Source organism: Malus sylvestris, chromosome 16 (genome assembly GCF_916048215.2).
Source record: "Malus sylvestris chromosome 16, drMalSylv7.2, whole genome shotgun sequence".
Taxonomy (NCBI): domain Eukaryota; kingdom Viridiplantae; phylum Streptophyta; class Magnoliopsida; order Rosales; family Rosaceae; genus Malus; species Malus sylvestris.
The window spans coordinates 22,185,700-22,195,440 of NC_062275.1; positions in this window are offsets into that span (position 1 = coordinate 22,185,700).

The window sequence follows — 9,741 nt, forward strand, 5'->3', positions numbered from 1 at the left end:
CAGTATAGTATATGAATTATTGTACAATGACAAGCTTTATGTTATGTTTTCCAGGTAGACATTGTGTGCTTGCGTCGAATTTGAAGCTAAAATCATTAGGGTTAGCCTAGTGATAAGGGTGGGTAGAGTGATAAGTAGAAGTAACCAAGTAGGCTAGGCGAAGGATTCAAACTTGTTTCAAAGTTAAGGCTAGGATAAAGGTAAAATTGAAAAAACGAAACCGCTCAACAACACGGGAGATTCAATTTAAGACATCTTTTGCAGTTTTACTATTGCCACCATTACACCAAGAACTACGTCAAGTGCGTAATTAGTTAGTATATGTATTGTTCGTTTATGTTCCTTGAATTGACTCCACTATAAGAGCACATCGCTTTCAAAGCTACACTTTAACAGTAAAGTAGAAGTCCCAAACTCTTGCATTGGCTATGATTGACCTATATGTTGTCCACTACGCTATTTATGGTGACCACTTTCCTAATATTAATGGTAAGTTGTTGATCCAAGTTAAATGTTGGATGTTTCATAAGTGGCCCTATGGGTTTGTTGCCTACCTTGTATAAATGTCAAAGGATTACCCTGTGAATTTGAAGAAGAGGAGAGCAAAAATGAAAAGTCACAATAGTGCGTATATATGAAACTCCGATTCTGACTCGATTGAGAATTTATGTTTTGAATCCAAAAGTTCTGAAATCTGATCATTTTCAACCAATAAAAATAAAAAATAAAAAATGGAATTTATCTAGAAGTATAAACTCTGTGTGTGTATTTGATGGTAACTGAATATTTTTGAACAAAACAATTCTATTTTCTCTCATATATTTGGAATGAAATTTTGATTCCAAATTTTTGGTTTTTTTTGGTCAATGAGGAATTTTATAACAAAGTCCAAACAGATATAGTACAAAGATGACAACCTCATAACTAAGGTAAGTACTAATGAGACGCCACTTATGCATTCATCGCATGAGTAAAAGTTCTCAATTATACCTAAAGCATAAAAAAATTACAAAATATGTGGCTCGGCCCAAAAGCCAGAGTCCACCCAAAGAGGCCCAAAAGTGACCCCTTTGAAAAATCTGATAACCCTAAAACGAGAATCAATCGCCGCAGAAAAGATGGAGACGACCGGCGAACAGAAAAACTGAGAGATACCACCACATAGTACAATACAAAAACCCATCAATGCTTCAAAGTTGGCGAAAAGAAGCCCAACCTGCAGATCAGGAAGAACCAAACCCATCCTGAACGCCACAAATCCAGTCCTCAGACAAACACAAACGCAAGCGAATGCCCAGAACCAAGCTGTAACAAAAAAGATCAGGTGGTGTAAACACCATTCTAAAGAGATACCAGACCTTTGTAGGGGTGACAACATATAGTTGTCTCTGACCAGAAGCAGCATACAAGAGATGAGATGAAATCCCCCAAAACTGAAGTAGAAGGCAATGGCGGGTATGTGGAATTGGAGAGTAGATTTGAAGTATTGGAGGTGTTTGAGCGCATAGCCTCGAAATCGTCCCCAAGAACCCCAAATCTGATCCCAAAAACCCCAAATCAAAGGATTAGGACCTTGAAACATGGGCACAAAACTCGCAAACAGAGTTCCGTCCATACCACCTGTAGGTGGCAGGTTGCTCCACCGATCCATGAAGGGGATCGGAGAGATCGCAGTTGCGGGGAGGGACAAAACGCCGAGAGATAGATCTCCATCCACATCAGGAATCGAGACCATCGCAGTACGAGGAAGAAAGAGGGAGGAGGATAAAAACGAAAATTGAAAGGGTGGCTGCCACCGGCCCCAAGTAGGAGCTAGAGATCGGTGGCAGAACAGTTTAAAGTTTGTTGTTTCTGCTAGGCTTCGTTTTCCGAGAGAGAAGAAAAAATGCTGTTCCTTTCTACAAGAAAGTGTTTGCTGTTTCCGAATTTTTAGTTGGAAATTGTGAACCTTGTTTCAAATCTGACCGTCCGGAATTTACCCCTACTTCAAATCATTTGCACAAGTGAGAAGGCAATTTTCCATGGCTAGTTCACGGGGCTCTCATAATGTGGCAGGGATAGAGATAGAATTCCCCACCCATGTACGGTTTAAGTTTAGAAAAAGAAAAAGAAAAAAAAGGAGCTGTATTGGCAGTCCAAAAAGATTATTTTGCACTCACATGTGTGTATTTTTATTCATTGTGTTTTTACAAAAGAAGAGAATATTTCGCACTCACATGTGTGTATTTTTATTCCTTGTGTTTTTACAAAAGAAGAGTTCGTGGTAACATGTTTGGAATGCCAATAAATCTACTGTAAAATAGTTGGCATCGGCCTCAATTTAAATGGAAAAATAAAACCTCAGAATTTCTGCTTTTCCAACCTTTTTTCCCAGCCTTCATTAACAATTACAAACTGTAAAGAAAAATTTAACAAAATAAATGGTGGTTTTTTTTTTTTTTTTTTTTTTTTGGGGAAAAGAATTGGTGATTGCTGAATGATTAAACTGCAGTGGGGAATTGACCTAAGCATTAACAGAAGTATCATGTTCGGGAGAACTTGCGAGACGGAGCTTGAACAGAAAATACACGTAGTCAATAGCTTATATATGAACTCAAATATATCTGGTATAGCATTATATATCTTGTAATTCAAAAGCTTTTTCTTTTTTCTTAGGAAGAAAAACAGCTAGGGTTATGTTAGGGTAAAGGTTGAACTCAGAGTAAATTAGGTCTACTGCTATAGTAACTGAATTATTGCATGAAACACTGAAAGCCATGGTTTCGGGTCGAAATGAACAAGCTGGATGGCAAATCGAGAATCAGTTTGATCCATGTTGCAGTTGGCGTATAATATCTAAAACTGATATTTTTTTTGTCAATAATATCTAAAACTCATTATTATTTCTTCAAGTGCAACTAATTATTTTATTCCGGTTTCTTTTTACCGGCCAAGATAGCTACGGTCCCCCGGCTCGTAGACTTGAAGTCAAATATGCAAATCCAGATAGGCTAATGTTTCTGTGGTACAACTAAAAACTAAATAAACTCAGGATTATATCATCAAGCACTAACCTTAATCAAGTTTACCTACCTTCATCAATCTATATCTCAAGTTTCAATGCTCAAGTGGCTACTGTCCAAAAATAAAAGAAGAAAAATGGCTCTCTAATGATCAACTGCGCCTGCCATGCATACAATATTTGGTATAATACTAAGAGAAATGTTACCAAGCTTCTCACTTTCCTCCTTATTTCAACTCTCATTTTTCCTCATGCCATGTGTACTTTACGAGCACTCACGACTAAAATTTTAACTATATTAAAATGGGTAATGTTAGGGAGACTAAATTTAGTTTTAAAATTTGGTATCCCTAGCATTATCCTATTAAAATCCCACTACTTTTATTCTTTTGTTAAAAAGGTAATGCTAAGGAGATCAACTTTTTAAACTAGACTTTGTAAATCATATGATGTGGCTGTTGATGATTAAATTATTACTTAAGTATTGATTAACATGCTTATTTCCTATTAGTGACATATCATATGATTAACAAATTTGACTCAAAAAGTTGGTCTCCCTAACATTACATGTGGCATGAGTAGAAGTGAGAATATTGAAATAAAGGGGTAAGTGAGAAGCTAATTGTATTATGAAATTGTTCACCCTAAAAATTACTACATGGCTCGCATGCCGAGTAACTTATAAGCTAACTACTTCATTTTTGTGATGCGGGAGTCCCAACTAGCAACCGAGCTCGGTCGAGCGTGTAGAATAGATGTGATGGTGGTGGTGTCGAATACGCTTCTGACTTCTGCATTTGAGCGATTCCGACTGAGGAAGGAACATTTCTCGACCTAGGGTTTTGCCAACCCGAAGACAAGGTTGCTTTTCACTGTGAAGTTCAATAAACATTCAACTTTCAATGTGCCTAACATAGAGTAAACTGAGTAACACTCCACTTCGTCTAGAAAACTAATGAAGTGACCTCTTTAGGCAAAAAAAATTAGAAACTCTTTGCCAGCTGACAGTTGGATAGATAACCAATTGACTAGAAGCAATGTTGTTTACTTGTCCAATCTAAAGGTGCTTCTGAATCATCTAGTTTTACAACTCCAGTGATGTTTACTTATCCAAACTGAAGATGTTGCCAGTACCCATTGATGTTTACTTATCCAAACTGAAGGAGAATTGAAATCAGGTTCTCATAGGAATTGAAATCAGGTTCTCACAGTCCATTATTATTCAAAAAAGAGGAAAAGTTGCAAATTAAGGAAACTAGGGATTTCTTTAAGTTTAAAGTTTTGTATTTTCTAGAGCTTGAAGAAGGAGAAGACAAATCTTGGTTTTATGTTGGCGGGATTAAAATAGATTCAGGGGTTTTCAATTTTAAAAGAAAACATAAAATGTTGAGGCATGTGTCTCAATCATCACAGATAGGAGAATCGCAATGACATGAGCCGATTTTTCACTTTACCCAATCCAATTTGAGAATTGGCGGTTATTAAGATAGACCTCTCAATGATTGATTTGTCCTGGAGAGTATGGCACATGAACAACCGAACTTGAAGAGTCATTGTAAGAATCCGACGCATGAAAGAAATAAGGCGAATTGTGTCAGTCGAGGTGAAATTGGCACATAAACTGAAATCGAAGCATTAAATTGCTAGCTAGTGAAAGGATTTAAAGAATATTCGCTTCTTCAAAACCCTCAAACCATGTGCATATGGCCGAGGATTTTAGAAGTGAGGGGGGCAATGTGTGGGCCTAAAATATAGGTTTGGGTAGAGAAATGATAACCGAAATTGAAAGGCCATAATTCTCGGCCTAGTGATGATTCCTCAAGCCAGTGGGCTTTTGGCTCGAAATAGAGCACTGATTTGGCCAATTCCTTTTATGAGTAGGACTATTAAAGGATCAAGCTTAAGTGTGGCTCGGTTGAGTCCTAAGGGGGTTAAAATTACCAAAGATCAAGATGGATTTTGGTAAGATGCGAATCATTATAGGGATTAAAATTCATACTTGATTAGATAAGGATGAATCAAGTGCATAAAAGGACTAGGTTCAAAGTCCTGGTTCAAATCAAAGAAGTCGAGGGTGGATTGAGAGCCAAGGAATGGATAATAGGGAAATATTCAGGTAAATGCCGAGTAGGCATAGTCTTATTAGGACTCTACCTCGACATGCCTGTTTATCATAACGCCAATCCTTATAATAGAAGAAGTTCTGCAACGTGGAAATGACCTTTAACTAAACAAACAACTCAAAATGTTATACGCGAATCCCTTCTCACACCCATGAGAAAAACACTAACTATCCTTACCCTCCCATCAATTCTCCTTCAGTTTGGATAAGTAAACATCAATGGGTACTGGCAACATCTTCAGTTTGGATAAGTAAACAGCACTGGAGTTGTAAAACTAGATGATTTAGAAGCACCTTCAGATTGGACAAGTAAACAACATTGCTCCTAGTCAATTGGTTATCTATCCAACTGTCAGCTGGCAAAGAGTTTCTAATTTTTTTTGCCTAAAGAGGTCACTTCATTAGTTTTCTCGACGAAGTGGAGTGTTACTCAGTTTACTCTATGTTAGGCACATTGAAAGTTGAATGTTTATTGAACTTCACAGTGAAAAGCAACCTTGTCTTCGGGTTGGCAAAACCCTAGGTCGAGAAATGTTCCTTCCTCAGTCGGAATCGCTCAAATGCAGAAGTCAGAAGCGTATTCGACACCACCACCATCACATCTATTCTACACGCTCGACCGAGCTCGGTTGCTAGTTGGGACTCCCGCATCACAAAAATGAAGTAGTTAGCTTATAAGTTACTCGGCATGCGAGCCATGTAGTAATTTTTAGGGTGAACAATTTCATAATACAATTAGCTTCTCACTTACCCCTTTATTTCAATATTCTCACTTCTACTCATGCCACATGTAATGTTAGGGAGACCAACTTTTTGAGTCAAATTTGTTAATCATATGATATGTCACTAATAGGAAATAAGCATGTTAATCAATACTTAAGTAATAATTTAATCATCAACAGCCACATCATATGATTTACAAAGTCTAGTTTAAAAAGTTGATCTCCTTAGCATTACCTTTTTAACAAAAGAATAAAAGTAGTGGGATTTTAATAGGATAATGCTAGGGATACCAAATTTTAAAACTAAATTTAGTCTCCCTAACATTACCCATTTTAATATAGTTAAAATTTTAGTCGTGAGTGCTCATAAAGTACACATGGCATGAGGAAAAATGAGAGTTGAAATAAGGAGGAAAGTGAGAAGCTTGGTAACATTTCTCTTAGTATTATACCAAATATTGTATGCATGGCAGGCGCAGTTGATCATTAGAGAGCCATTTTTCTTCTTTTATTTTTGGACAGTAGCCACTTGAGCATTGAAACTTGAGATATAGATTGATGAAGGTAGGTAAACTTGATTAAGGTTAGTGCTTGATGATATAATCCTGAGTTTATTTAGTTTTTAGTTGTACCACAGAAACATTAGCCTATCTGGATTTGCATATTTGACTTCAAGTCTACGAGCCGGGGGTTAGGTAGCACCATCCCAAAAATATTATAAGCTGAGTGGCCGGGTATCATTCATTTGTTCTAAAGGTCATTAACCTTGCTTACTTTTAGTGTTTTTTCAACAGCTTATACCAATATTAGGAAAGTTACTTTTATTGATGAGTTCATCCAAATGAGCATCCTTCATGCATAATTACCCTTTGTCATGGTGCACTAATACAACACTTTTGACAGGCCATTAGTGATTTTGATTGTATTTTTGGTTAAAAATCGCAGGCTATTAGTGATTAGATTTTATGGTTTTCAGTACTTATATATTGATAGGTGAAGAAGCTGTATCGATGCTAAATGTAAAGACTCAGAGATTCATACTTAGCAAGTAAAAAATCATCATTGCATTGCGAAAGGTTACAGTTGCAAATTAAGCCGCCTGAAACGTGATTGCTCTCCAAGAGCAAATGACTTCATACAACCAAACAATATTAAGGCTTCATATCCAGAAGAAGCATGTGTGGAGTTATTTGTTTATTTTTTATTTATGAATAACAGAATAGTTCGTTCGATTTAATAGATGGCATATGTAAAAAAAAAAAAAAAACATATGTCCAATGTTATATTTTTTTACATATATGTGATCTTTTAAGGAAAACTAACTAAAAGTCCAAAAAAACTTTAGTTTTAATTAAAAAAAGGACAAATAAAGGTGTCGTAAATAATATCAAGAAAAGGTAAAAATGTGGTTTTTCGTTAAAAATAAACAATACCGAGAGTGTTTCGTTAAAACTTCCTATATTTTATTGATTGTTTTGCGACTTCAGCGTTTGTTATGTGGTAGGTGAAAGCATTATTTATTTATAGACATAACTGAGCAACTATCGAAATCAATAAAACCATTAAACCACGCTAGTAAAAACGTCTAATCAGAGTAAACCCTTATTAATAGGAGTTCGTACTTGTAGAAGAACTCATCATGAATAAGTTCGTGCTTCAATCTTCTCTTATTTTCTCAATTCCTTGTAGTTCTTGCTCTCAATAGGACGAGCGTATATTGAACAACATTAACTTGAGAAGAGAAACCGAAGACGTTTGCATATATAAGATGGTAACTGCTCCTCCCGTTATGGAGTCAGTTACTATCAGTTTCCTAGAGGTTTTAACCACCTCTTAATTCAAAACGAGTTCAATTAAGTTGTCTCCATAACGTTTAATTGTAGTTAAATATATAAACTCTAATCCTAATATCTTTCCAACTACTTACATATCAAAACACATATACACCAAATACAGTTTGATCTCACTCACATTAGGAATAAAACTCTTACAGTAAGAACAACTCAACACACGTTTTTCTTCATGTACACTCATCTAAAATGTTAATTTCATAGAATTCTATAAATGGTTGTCAATATATGCAACAATAATTTAAGATCAAAGTAGGTTGGCAATGTTTTCAACAAAACCAATCGTAGTTCAATTCCTTATTAGTTTTAATAAGATTCTTAATTTTCTAATATCTAAAATAAGTTTTTGCTTCTTCACATGCCGAGCTCTCCACGTATGAGGAAAAATTTCAAGCACATGGATAATTTAACTTAGCAATATGAAGCATCTTTAAAAAGAAAACTAATAAAAAGGGCTTCAAAATTTTGAGTTTTAACCAAAAGTCATCGTCTAACTATATTTTATGATAAGGACAAAATAATGAAAAAAAAAAACCCCAAGTAAAGCGCATGCAATACTTCATCATCGCCTCATTGTTCTTCATCTCCTTCTCCTCCAATTCTGGCGAAATTCTCTGTCAAAATCATTGATTATAAGTATCAGGAAGTCCATCTATACGACTCAGATAATTGCTTGCTGGTAAAAGTTTCAGAGATCCTCAACATTTCAATCTCTCCTTTCCACTTCTCAAAAGAGTTTCAGGAGAATCTTACCTTATTCAAATGTTCTTTAGATCTTGAAAGACGACAGTACGTTTACGTTTTAAATGGCCCTCCCTTACCAGCCCCGGCCATCATGTTTATGCCGTTTATCCCGACTACGAAATTGATAACCTGCAGTCTTGTACAAAGATACGTAATGTTTTATCAGTTCCATCTTTAGGTGTTCTGAAATGGTCTAAACCAAACTGCCCAAAATGTGAAGCAGGGGGAAATGGATGTATACTGAATAACAACGGGAACAAAAGCGACATTCAATGTGTTTAATTGCCAAAAGCAAGTAAGATTAACATTACTTAGTTTGCTTGACGTATATTCTGCTAAAAGCAAAAGCATTTTTAAAATAATAATTAATATTCTCTGCTGGGGAACAGGATGAACTGAACCACTACTATTAAATGGGATTTGAATCCCATCCGGATTCAAATTATGGGGATTCTAGTAATTCTCACATTTTAACCATTTATCATGCATCGTGCGATCAGAAATCATTTGATTTTTTTTATTTAAAATTAAACATAAATAGTATTTGACGAAAACTGACAGTACGATGTACGATAAACTAAAAGTGAATCCGGAGAGAATTCTCTTCCTTAAAAATGTACCATTTTTTTCACAACTTCATATGAGCGTGTGGAATGTCTAAGTCTCAGAAAATATTTTAAGGATGCTGTTCGGGCAATATGCCATGACTAACAATATAATTTTTCAAATTATCTTGACAACGCCTCTCCTCTTTCTGTCTAACAATTTTATATTTTCCAATATTTTCTTCGTATCTATATTAGACTACTGCGTGTGCACGAATTTAGTCAAATTCGTCCCTTGTAGATTATATACACAAAAGTAAGATTATGAATTTTTTATTGTTTTTATACATATATATTATTATATAACTACATTTATAATTAATCTTCATTTATCATTAAGTTTCATACATAGTTTAGTACAATTAAGTTTCATAAACAGTGTAGTACCGTTAAGTTTCATAAATAGTGTAGTACTGTTAAGTTTCATAAATAGTGTAGTACCGTTAAGTTTTATAAACAGTGTAGTACCGTTAAGTTTTATAAACAGTGTAGTACTATTAAGTTTCATAAACAATGTAGTATTATTAAGTTTCATAAACAGTGTAGCATCATTAAGTTTCATAAACAGTGTAGCATCATTAAGTTTCATAAACAGTGTAATAAGTTTCATAAACAGTGTAGTAACATTAATTTTTATAAACAGTGTAGTAAGTTTCATAAACAGTTTGTGTGAGAATGTGCAGACAGTTTTTTTTAG